Source organism: Triticum dicoccoides, chromosome 2B, assembly GCF_002162155.2.
Source record: "Triticum dicoccoides isolate Atlit2015 ecotype Zavitan chromosome 2B, WEW_v2.0, whole genome shotgun sequence".
NCBI classification, from domain to species: Eukaryota; Viridiplantae; Streptophyta; class Magnoliopsida; order Poales; family Poaceae; genus Triticum; species Triticum dicoccoides.
Genome location: NC_041383.1, coordinates 660,286,899 through 660,297,929, shown reverse-complemented (window position 1 = coordinate 660,297,929; position 11,031 = coordinate 660,286,899). Strand labels below are relative to the sequence as shown.

The 11,031-nt window shown below is 46.8% G+C and overlaps 1 pseudogene; it reads left to right on the top strand.

Moving 5' to 3' along the window:
- Positions 1–340: 340 nt before the first annotated feature.
- LOC119368236 lies at positions 341–10,549 on the top strand (annotated as a pseudogene).
- Positions 10,550–11,031: the final 482 nt, after the last annotated feature.

Here is an 11,031-nt window from a genome sequence, read left to right as displayed (position 1 = left end):
AAGATAACCTTTGCTTTTTGCGTGATATAATCAAATATACTCAAATCATGTGGGATTATTTATACATTTATGCAATCTTACGAATCAAAGAGGACCTTACCAGTAATTATTTATGAAAACCTTAAACGGCGAAAGTCAGTCAGGAAGTTTTGCAAGTGAAACCCCCTAAACTGCACGATCTCAGTTTTCACAAAAAGACCAAAAAAAGAACCTTAAAAGAAGGAACCGTCATGACAGTTGGGATCCATTATTTATGCCCATGAATTGAACATCTGTTGTGTTGACCACATGCAAGCAACAAGCAGCCGTTCTTGCTTGCTGCTCATCGCAATCAAATTCCATGGAGCTAAGCGCAGCCACCCTCCTCTTCCTCTCCCTCCTCTCAGTGATCATTCTCTTTTCCTTGCTTGGCCGCAAACCAACACCAAGTTCAAGGAAGAGGCAGCCTCCCGGCCCACGGCGTCTCCCCTTTATCGGAAGCCTCCTCCACCTCCTGACGGCGACGCTGCAGGTCACTCTCCGGGACCTGGCCAGGAAGCACGGCCCGGTGATGTTGAAAATATGAGCAAATTACTACGAGGATAATTAATGACAGCAATAGCAGAGATTAAACTAATCATGCGAACTAGCACAGTAGATGAACAGATCACATCTAGGACACATACTAGAAACATGAATTCTACCATGATCTCGAACAGGAAGGATAGAATCACATACGGTGCAGCGGGAGCAGCACCGCCGGCGTTGACGTTGTCGCCCATGTCCTTGAGGATGAGGTTGCCGAGGTCGGGGAAGAAGTCGTCGCTGCCAGTAGTCGCGCGAGTGCGCTCCCCAAAAACCTGATCGCCCCTCTCCCGTACAGGATCACGAGAGGCGGGGTTCTGGAGGCTTGCTGTCCCTTCTCCCAGTGCACGCGGAAAGGAGGGATGGAGAAGACTTGCTTGGCGGCGCAATGATCTGGAACGGTGATGAGAAACCATACGAAGCGGCGGCAGCTAGGGTAGACATCTGCCTGACTATATAGTGCGGGTCGGGCGGCATAGCTCTGTCCTCGGCTCGGCTCAATCCCGCAACCCGTGGCGTGTCGTGACGAGGCGAGCGAGGAGGAGCGCACATGTAGGTCTCCTCTTCTCATGCTCATACAAATGGTAGAAGAGCTCACCTTATAAAGAGATGCAACTCTCTCTCAACTTCCGGGGTGGGACTAAACTTTAGTCTCACTCACTCCACTCACATGTGTGCATGAATGAGCCAAGAGAATTTCAGAATTTTAGTTGGGCTTTGGGTCAAAGGCCTACTAGCAAAATTTTAACAATCCCCCACAAAGTCTCATGGGCACATCTCATCATTTAGTTCGAAAACATTGTTTATATACCGGTGCTTAGTGGAGACTGTGAAGTTCAACTTCCACTTAGAGTTTTATACTACACTAGATCACAACTTGAATAGTGGACTATGCCTTGAACTACAAGTTTTCTGCGAAACTAGTTTCACACAAATTCTTGACCGATACTGGGCTGCCGCAAGGCTTCCCCACGGGTGGAGCGTATACGTCATACTCCAGGGCCTTTCATGAATTTATTAGAGAACACCCAATTCTCACAGACTGCAACGTTAATAGTCAAACTCATATAGGTGTGTTCCTCAGAAGATGCTCCGCAGGACAACATCTCTACTTACTCAAATAAGCCACTTGGAACACATTAAGATAAATATCAACCTGCCATGCAGATCAGGAGAGTATTGCATCTACACGGAGTGGGATAATTAAAATAGGGATACTCTCCTCTCAGCTGACCAACAGCTTGTCTCCCACTTCTACTTCATGGGATCTCCGATCACATAGAGTGGGTTACCACTATGGACAACTCATGCAGTGGGTCTCAAGCCCATCTCTGTTGATGCATTATCTATCACATTATGTGATAAACCCTTTGTGAAGGGATCTGCCAAGTTTTTTGTTGTTTGGATATAATCCAACGTAATAACTCCGGAGTTCCTCAATTTTCTGATAGATTTTAGTCTCCTCTTCACATGCCTTGAGGACTTTATATTGTCCTTAGAACTGTTTATCTTGACGATCAAAGTTTGATTATCACAGTTCATCAGGATAGGGGGTATTGGTTTTTCAACCATAGGTAAGTCCATCAATAGCTCATGAAGCCACTCTGCTTCAACAGTGGCAGCGTCTAACGCTGTGAGTTCTGCTTCCATAGTTGACCTTGTTAAGATGGTCTGCTTGCAAGACTTCCAGGAAACAGCGCCACCACCAAGTGTAAAATCATAACCACTTGTGGCCTTAATCCCATCAGCATCAGATATCCAGTTCGAGTCACTATTGTTGGGGAACGTAGTAATTTCAAAAAAATTCCTACGCACACGCAAGATCATGGTGATGCATAGCAACGAGAGGGGAAAGTGTTGTCCACGTACCCTTGTAGACCGAAAGCAGAAGCTTAGCACAACGCAGTTGATGTAGTCGTACGTCTTCACGATCCGACCGATCAAGTACCGAACGCACGGCACCTCCGAGTTCAGCACACGTTCAACTCGATGACGTCCCTTGAACTCCGATCCAGCCAAGCTTTGAGGGAGAGTTTCGTCAGCACGACAGCGTGGTGACGATGATGATGTTCTACCAACGTAGGGCTTCGCCTAAGCACTGCTACGATATTATCGAGGTGGATTATGGTGGAGGGGGCACCGTACACGGCTAAGAGATCCAAGGGATCAATTGTTGTGTCTATGGGGTGCCCCCTTCCTCCGTATATAAAGGAGGGGAGGGGAGGGCCGGCCAGGACAAGGAGGCGCGCCCAAGGGGGGGAGTCCTACTCCCACTGGGAGTAGGACTCCTCCTTTTTCCCATTTGGATAGGGGGAGGGAAGGAAGAGGAAGGAGGGAGGAAGGAAAGGGGGGCCCTTCCAATTCGGATTGGGCTTGGGGGGGCCTCCCTTGCTCCTTTCCCCTCCTTTCCACTAAAGCCCATTAAGGCCCATATACCTCCCGGGGGGTTCCGATAACCTCCTGGTGCTCCGGTATTATCCCGATCTCACCCAAAACCATTCCGGTGTCCAAATATAGTCGTCCGATATATCGATCTTTATGTCTCGACCATTTCGAGACTCCTCATCATGTCCGTGATCACATCCGGGACTCCGAACTACCTTCGGTACATCAAAACACATAAACTCATAATATAACCGCCATCAAACTTTAAGCGTGTGGACCCTACGGGTTCGAGAACTATGTAGACATGACCGAGACACATCTCCGGTCAATAACCAATAGCGGAACCTAGATGCTCATATTGGCTCCCACATATTCTACAGAGATCTTTATCGGTCAAACCGCATAACAACATACGTTGTTCCCTTTGTCATCGGTATGTTACTTGCCCGAGATTCGATCGTCGGTATCTCAATACCTAGTTCAATCTTGTTACCGGCAAGTCTCTTTACTCGTTACGTAATGCATCATCCCATAACTAACTCATTAGCTACATTGCTTGCAAGGCTTATAGTGATGTGCATTACCGAGAGGGCCCAAAGATACCTCTCCAACAATCGGAGTGACAAATCCTAATCTCGAAATACGTCAACTCAACAAGTACCTTCGGAGACACCTGTAGAGCACCTTTATAATCACCCAGTTACATTGTGACATTTGGTAGCACACAAAGTGTTCCGCTGGTAAGCGGGAGTTACATAATCTCATAGTCATAGGAACATGTATAAGTCATGAAGAAAGCAATAGCAACATACTAAACGATCAAGTGCTAAGCTAACGAAATGGTTCAAGTCAATCACATCATTCTTCTAATGATGTGATCCCACTGATCAAATGATAACTCATATCCATGGTTAGGAAACTTAACCATCTTTGATCAATGAGCTAGTCAAGTAGAGGCATACTAGTGACACTATGTTTGTCTATGTATTCACACATGTATTATGTTTCCAATTAATAATTCTAGCATGAATAATAAACATTTATTATGATATGAGGAAATAAATAATAACTTTATTATTGCCTCTAGGGAATATTTCCTTCAACTATAACCCTCCAGTACCCTTGGATACCCGGTGTAGTGAATCCGATAGCTCGCAGTGCCCTTCAAGTAGCGCATAACTCTCTCAAGCGTACACCAATGATCATCTCCCGGTTTTGACACAAACCGACTCAGCTTGCTCACAGCAAAAGAGATGTCAGGCCTCGTGGCACTCGCCAATACATAAGCGAGCCAATAATCTGAGAATACCTCAGTTGATCTCTAGCAATCCGTCGATTCTTTCAAAGCAACACACTAGCATCATATGGAGTTGGAGAAGGTGTGCAGTCGCTATACCCAAAACGACTCAAGACCTTTTCCACATAGTGAGACTGAAGAAGTGTGATCCCACCATTCTCATCTCTCAACAGCTTGATGTTCAAGATAACATCAGCTACTCCTAGATCCTTCATCTCAAAATAGCGAGACAGGAAATCCTTAACCTCCTTGATTAGATCAAGTTTGGTTCCAAAGATCAGTATGTCATCGACATACAGACAAAGAATAACTCCTTCGCCCCCACCATGGCGATAGTACACATACTTGTCACCATCATTTACTACAAAGCCGGCAACAGTTAATGTTCTTTCGAACTTCTCATGCCACTCCTTAGGAGCTTGTTTAAGGCCATATAACGACTTTAATAACTTGCACACCTTTCCTTCCTGACCAGGTACTACAAAACCATCTGGCTGATCCATGTAGATTTCCTCCTTCAACTCTCCATTGAGGAAAGCCGTCTTAACGTCCATTTGATGAACGAGAAGACCATGTGAGGCAGCCAGCGATAGTAGCACCCGAATTGTGGTCAGTCTAGCCACGGGTGACTAAGTATCAAAGAAGTCTTCACCTTCTTTCTGGGTATAACCCTTAGCCACAGGCCGTGCCTTGTACTTTTCAATCATACCATCGGGTCTAAGCTTCTTCTTGAACACCCACTTACATCCTACAGGTTTGCACCCATAAGGACGGCCAGTGATCTCCCAGGTTCCGTTAGCCAAGATGGAATCCATCTCGTTACGAACAACTTCCTTCCAGTAGTTAGCATCAGGAGATGCATAGGCTTCTGAAATAGTCTTGGGTGTGTCATCCACAAGGTACACAATGAAATCATCACCAAAGGACTTTGCAGTCCTCTGTCTCTTACTCCTTATAGGAGTTTCATTGTCACCCTCAACAGGATTCTCAATGTGTTCCATCGCAATGGTGGGTTCAGGATTTACAGTGAGTTCCTCACTAGATGGAGTAGGTTTCTCCTGATTTGATGAACTCGACATATCCTTCATAGGAAATATGTCCTCAAAGAAAGTTGCATCATTAGACTCCATAATCGTACCAACATGCATGTCGGATACCTCAGATTTTATTATCAAAAATCTATAGCCAATGCTATGAAAAGCATAGCCCAGAAGAACACAATCTACGGTTTTTGGTCCAAGCTTGCGCTTCTTGGGAATTGGTATATTGACTTTACCAAACAACCCCAAGAACATAGGTAAGAGAGTTTTAACCTTTTCCTTTCCCATTCCTCAAATGGAGTCATGGTCTTATGCTTTGTGGGAACTCGGTTTAGGACATGACACGCAGTCATTAGCGCCTCCCCCCACCATTCCTTGGAAAGACCTGATGTGTCTAACATGGCGTTAACCAAATCAGTTAGAGTTCGGTTCTTTCTTTCGGCCACCCCATTAGAGTGAGGTGAGTAGTGAGGCGTCCTCTCATGGATTATACCATGTTCTGCACAAAACAAATCAAATTCATTGGAAAAATACTCTCCACCATGATCGGACCTTAGCCGTTTAATTTTCCGGTCAAGTTGGTTCTCCGCTTCAGCTTTATAGTTTTTGAAGAAAGTTAAAGCCTCATCTTTTGATTTCAGAAGATACACATAACAATATCTAGAGGAGTCGTCAATCAGCGTCATGAAATATCTCTTTCCACCTTTCGTCAACACACCATTCATCTCACAAAGATCAGAATGTATAAGCTCTAGTGGCGCCAAGTCTCTTGCCTCTGCAGTCTTATGGGACTTGCGAGGTTGCTTAGCTTGCACACATACTTGGCACTTGGAGCCTTTGACAGTAGGGATTTTCAGAATTAAATTCATATTGGCTAGCCGCGTCATGCAACCAAAGTTAATATGACAGAGTCATGAATGCCAAATATCCGACTCATTATTGTGGCAAACATTACTAATAACTTTAGTGCAAATATCTGACAAAGATAGGTGGAACAAGCCGCCGCACTCATAGCCTTTTCCAACAAATTGTCCACACTTGGAAATTACAACTTTATTGGACTCAAACACCAACTTAAAACCATCTCGACATAAACGGGGACCGCTAATGAGATTTTTATTGATGGACGGCACATGATGAACATTCTTCAGACGCACGGTCTTGCCCGAAGTAAACTTCAGATCGACCATACCGACACCTCGAATGATGGCATGTGACCTGTTCCCCATCAGCACGGAAGAAGTCCCTGTGACCTGGTAAGAAGAAAACATAGATGCGTCAGCACAAACATATACATTGGCACCGGTGTCAATTAACCAATTAGGAGATTGAAATACTGAAAGGATGGTAGGAAGAATACCGTACCCAGATTCCTTCATATCAGTATCACTGATGACAACATTAGCGGACTTGCCGCTCTTCTCATGTTCGCGCTCCTCAAAGCGGTTAGGACACTTCGGAGCCCAGTGATTAGGATCACCGCAGACATGGCAAAGTCCCTTCCCCTTCTCGTGAGAATTCTTCTTGAAGTTGGTAGAATGAGATGGCTTGTTCTTTGTATCAAACTTGCCTTTTCCCTGAGTTTTGTTCTTGTTGTTTTTGAACTTGTTGGGCTGGAAGTTCTTCTTCTGTACCATGTGGGCACTAGAAGCTCCCTCGATAACTCGAGCATGTATGTCCTTTGCTCTCTCCTTATCTTCAACATCAAGAGTACCAATGAGATCCGCAACGGAAAACTCTTGTCTCTTGTGTTTCAGAGAAGTAGCAAAATTGTTCCACGAAGGTGGAAGCTTGGCAATGATGCCTCCGGCAACAAATTTGTCCGGCAATACACACTTGAAGTACTCAAGTTCTTTTGCGAGGGACTGTATCTCATGAGCCTGTTGTACAACAGAGCGGTCATCAGTCATCTTGTATTCATAGAATTGCTCCATGACATACAACTCGTTGCCGGCATCCGAGCCACCAAACTTGGCCTCGAGCGCAGCCCACATGTCCTTGCCGTTGTCAAACGACATATACAAGTCCACAATGGAGTCATCAAGAACACCCAGAAGAGCGCCTTTAAAGAGAGTATCGATCTTCTCAAAGTTTTCAGCTGTGCTAGATTAAGATCGCCCTTAGGCTTGCCCTTGGTGGCGTCATAGCAGCCCATGGTCTGAAACCAGTAGACTGCTCTCGTGCCCCACCTCTTATACTGCGCCCCCGTAAAGGCAGACGGCTTCAAATGCGCAGCAAAACCACTCGGAGCAAATTGCCTATAATCAGGTTTTTGGATTGTTGAAAATATGAGCAAATTACTACGAGATTTAATCCGAATGAACAAAAGATAATTCATGACAACAATAGCAGAGATTAAACTAATCATGCAAACTAGCACAATAGATGAACAGATCACATCTAGGGCACATAATAGAAACATGAATTCTACCACGATCTCGAACAGGAAGGATAGAATCGTTGATGTTGTCGCCCATGTCGTCGAGGATGAGGTTGCCGAGGTCGGGGAAGAAGTCGTCGTTCGCGAAGTCCTCGGCTCGGCTCAATCCCGTCACCGAATGTTGCCTTTGCGGTGATCGTGTTCGTGCACGACACGAGCAGCAAAAATATAGACAACGTGCATAGCTCTGTCCTTAGCTCGCTTCAATCCCGCAACCCACGGCGCGGCGTGGCGAGGTGAGCGAGGAGGAGCGCACGTGTAGGTCTCCTCTTCTCATGCTCATACAAGTGGTAGAAAAGCTTACCTTATAAAGAGGTGCAACTCTCTCTCAACTTCCGGGGTGGGACTAAATTTTAGTCTCACTTACTCCACTCACATGTGTGCATGAATGGGCCAAGAGAATTTCTGAATTTTAGTTGGGCTTTGGGCTAAAGGCCTACTAGCAAAATTCCAACAGGTGATGTGCCTGCGGCTGGGCCAGGTCGACACCGTCGTGATCTCCTCGCCGGCGGCGGGAGAGGAGGTGCTCCAGGACAACAACCTCAACTTCGCATCGCGGCTGAGCCTTCTGTCCATGGAGACCGTGTGCTACGGGAACACTGACATCGCCTTTGCGCCATACGGCGCATACTGGAGGACGTTGCGAAGGCTCTGCGTGGTGGAGCTCCTGAGTGCATGGAAGGTGAGGCAGTTCGCGCCCATCAGGGACAGCGAGACCCTGTCCCTCATCAGTAATATCCGCGCCGCCGCCGGCGGAAGCGGCGAACCGGTCAATCTCGGGAAGCTGCTCGTGTCGTGCACGAACACGATCACCGCAAAGGTGACGTTCGGCGATGGGTGCGACGCCGAGCTCCAAGAGCGCTTCTTGTCTGTGATCTGGGTCGTGCTCGACACCAGCGGCAGGTTCTGCATCGGGGACCTCTTCCCGTCCTTGCGGTTCATGGACATCGTCACTGGGCTGCAACGCCGGCTCTGGCAGGCGCGCGGGCAGCTCGACGACGTCTTCAACAGGATCATCGCTGGGTGCGAGGCGCGACGACAGGAAAAGGAGACCGCAGCAACGACCGGAGACGATGATCTTCTGAGCGTCATGCTTAGGATCAAGGAGGAGGGGGAGCTTGAGTTCCCCATTGGCACTACAAACATCAAGGTAATCATAATGGTAAGAGCATCTCTAGCAGACCCCTTAAACCGCGACGTGAAAACCGCGTTTTAAAGATTGATTTTAGCTGCGGCCGAACAGATCTCTCAAACTTAAACTGTAGAACCAAATATTCACTTATATTTTTTTCTCCATGACTTCTTCTTCCTCTTGTTCATGCCCATGGTCAGTTAGCTTGTTCCCATGAAATCAATGGACAGCGCACGAAACGACCAAATACGGAGCCCCCGGCAGCCAAATACAAAATGCACTAAGCTCCAAGCTGCCAATCCAAGAGCTAGCTAGCCCCTTTGTCGGGGTAGCCAGACCTAGCTAGCTAGCTAGCTCAGCTCGAATCGATCCAGGAGGTAGCTAGCTAGCTCCTCCGCCGCCGTAACAAGATATGCCGTAGGGCGGGCGGCCGGCGGCCGGGGAACCGGGGCGACGCGGACGGCGGACGCGGACGGGCTGCCGGCATCCAGGAACGGGCAGGGCGGCGTCTGGGGCGTTATCGATGGGACGCGGAAGTTTTCGTGGCAGTTGGGCTCTCATCAACTTTTCTCCCAATATAGGGCACCGTAGAAGAGGACGCGAAAACTGTATTTCTGCGGATCGGAACAAGTTCTTTTACCAAGAGTTAGGATCGAAGGTGTATAAGGGGGTTGTTCGTGCTACTTTTTCCGCCTGATACTGAAAACTAACGATTTTACAGTTCTGTGGGATATAAGGGGTCTGCTAGAGATGGTCTTGCTGAAGGTCGGCCTGCTCTCCCAATTGTTTCTCAAAGAGTTAGGACTATCACCGAAAAATATATGTGTGCAATATCCAAAATCATGTGAATCTGAGTGAAAAAATATTTTGGGTAAGTTAATTTTCTGGGCCATCAGATTAAAATCCTTCTTTCTTCTTCCTTCACCTTTCTTCCATTCCCAACTGTTCGTCCTCTCACAATATTAAATTATACAAATTGCAAACTGAGTCAACTTACATGTACCTATTTTGCTAATATTGATACCATTAGTCGAATTAACTATCATGGTTTCCTAATAGGACTTGTTCATGGCAGGGACGGAAACAACATCGTCAATAGTCGAGTGGATCATGTCGGAGCTCATGAGAAACCCAGCGGTGATGGCTAAGACACAAGCAGAGGTGCGACAAACATTGGACAACAAGAGTCCAGAAGATCATGGGGGCCGCATGGACAAGCTGGAATGTACAAAGATGGTGATCAAGGAGGACATGCGGTTGCACCCGGTGGTACCGCTTCTGCTCCCCCGCGTCTGTTGGGATACCTGCAACATTGGTGGATTCGAGGTCTCGAAGGGCTCGAGGATAATGGTTAATGCATGGGCGATAGCAGGGAGTCCTGAGAATTGGAATGACGTGGACGAGTTCAAGCCAGAGAGGTTCAAGGACAACAAAGTGGACTACAACGACACACGTTCATGTACATACCTTTCGGGAGCGGGAGGAGGATGTGCCCTGGCGGTACCTTTGGGCTAGCTGTGTTGGAGCTTCTCCTTGCACGGCTTCTGTACTGCTTTGACTGGAGCCTCTCAGACGAAATTAAGCCGGATGATCTTGATATGGACATGATAGTCGGCTCTACAACAAGGAGAAGGAACCAACTTCACCTAGTAGCGACGCCGTATAATGTTCCGACGGAAAATCGAGGCTGATCAACGTGTAATTGATGCTTGTGATGATGGATTAACTTTGGCAATTGTGCCCATGTGGGATTAAGGCCTTGTTAATTGCATATATGTCCTGATTTGTGAGATTAATATGGTTAAATAGATAATCCAACAAGTAGCTTCATCTAGAGTAAAATTCCCCACCCAACTTGCATGATGCGTGAACTTTAGTCAACCAACCGTGAAAATGCCCGCCTGACCAACTAAACTTTGTAAACATGAACCATATGGTTCAAAACACGCCATCCTAGTGAGAAATCGGAATTTTGTCATGTTTATCCCACATATCAATGTCCTATTAGTGAGCATGGATCCTCCTAGTTTCTTCTCCATAAGGATGACCACGTCAGCAACAAGGGCATGTGTGGCTTGTTCTGAACCATATTGGTGTTCATCACCAAGTCGAGTGGATTTAACGAGCAATTTTAGAGTTCGATGACTCATGTGAGCGCATCATGCAAGTTGAG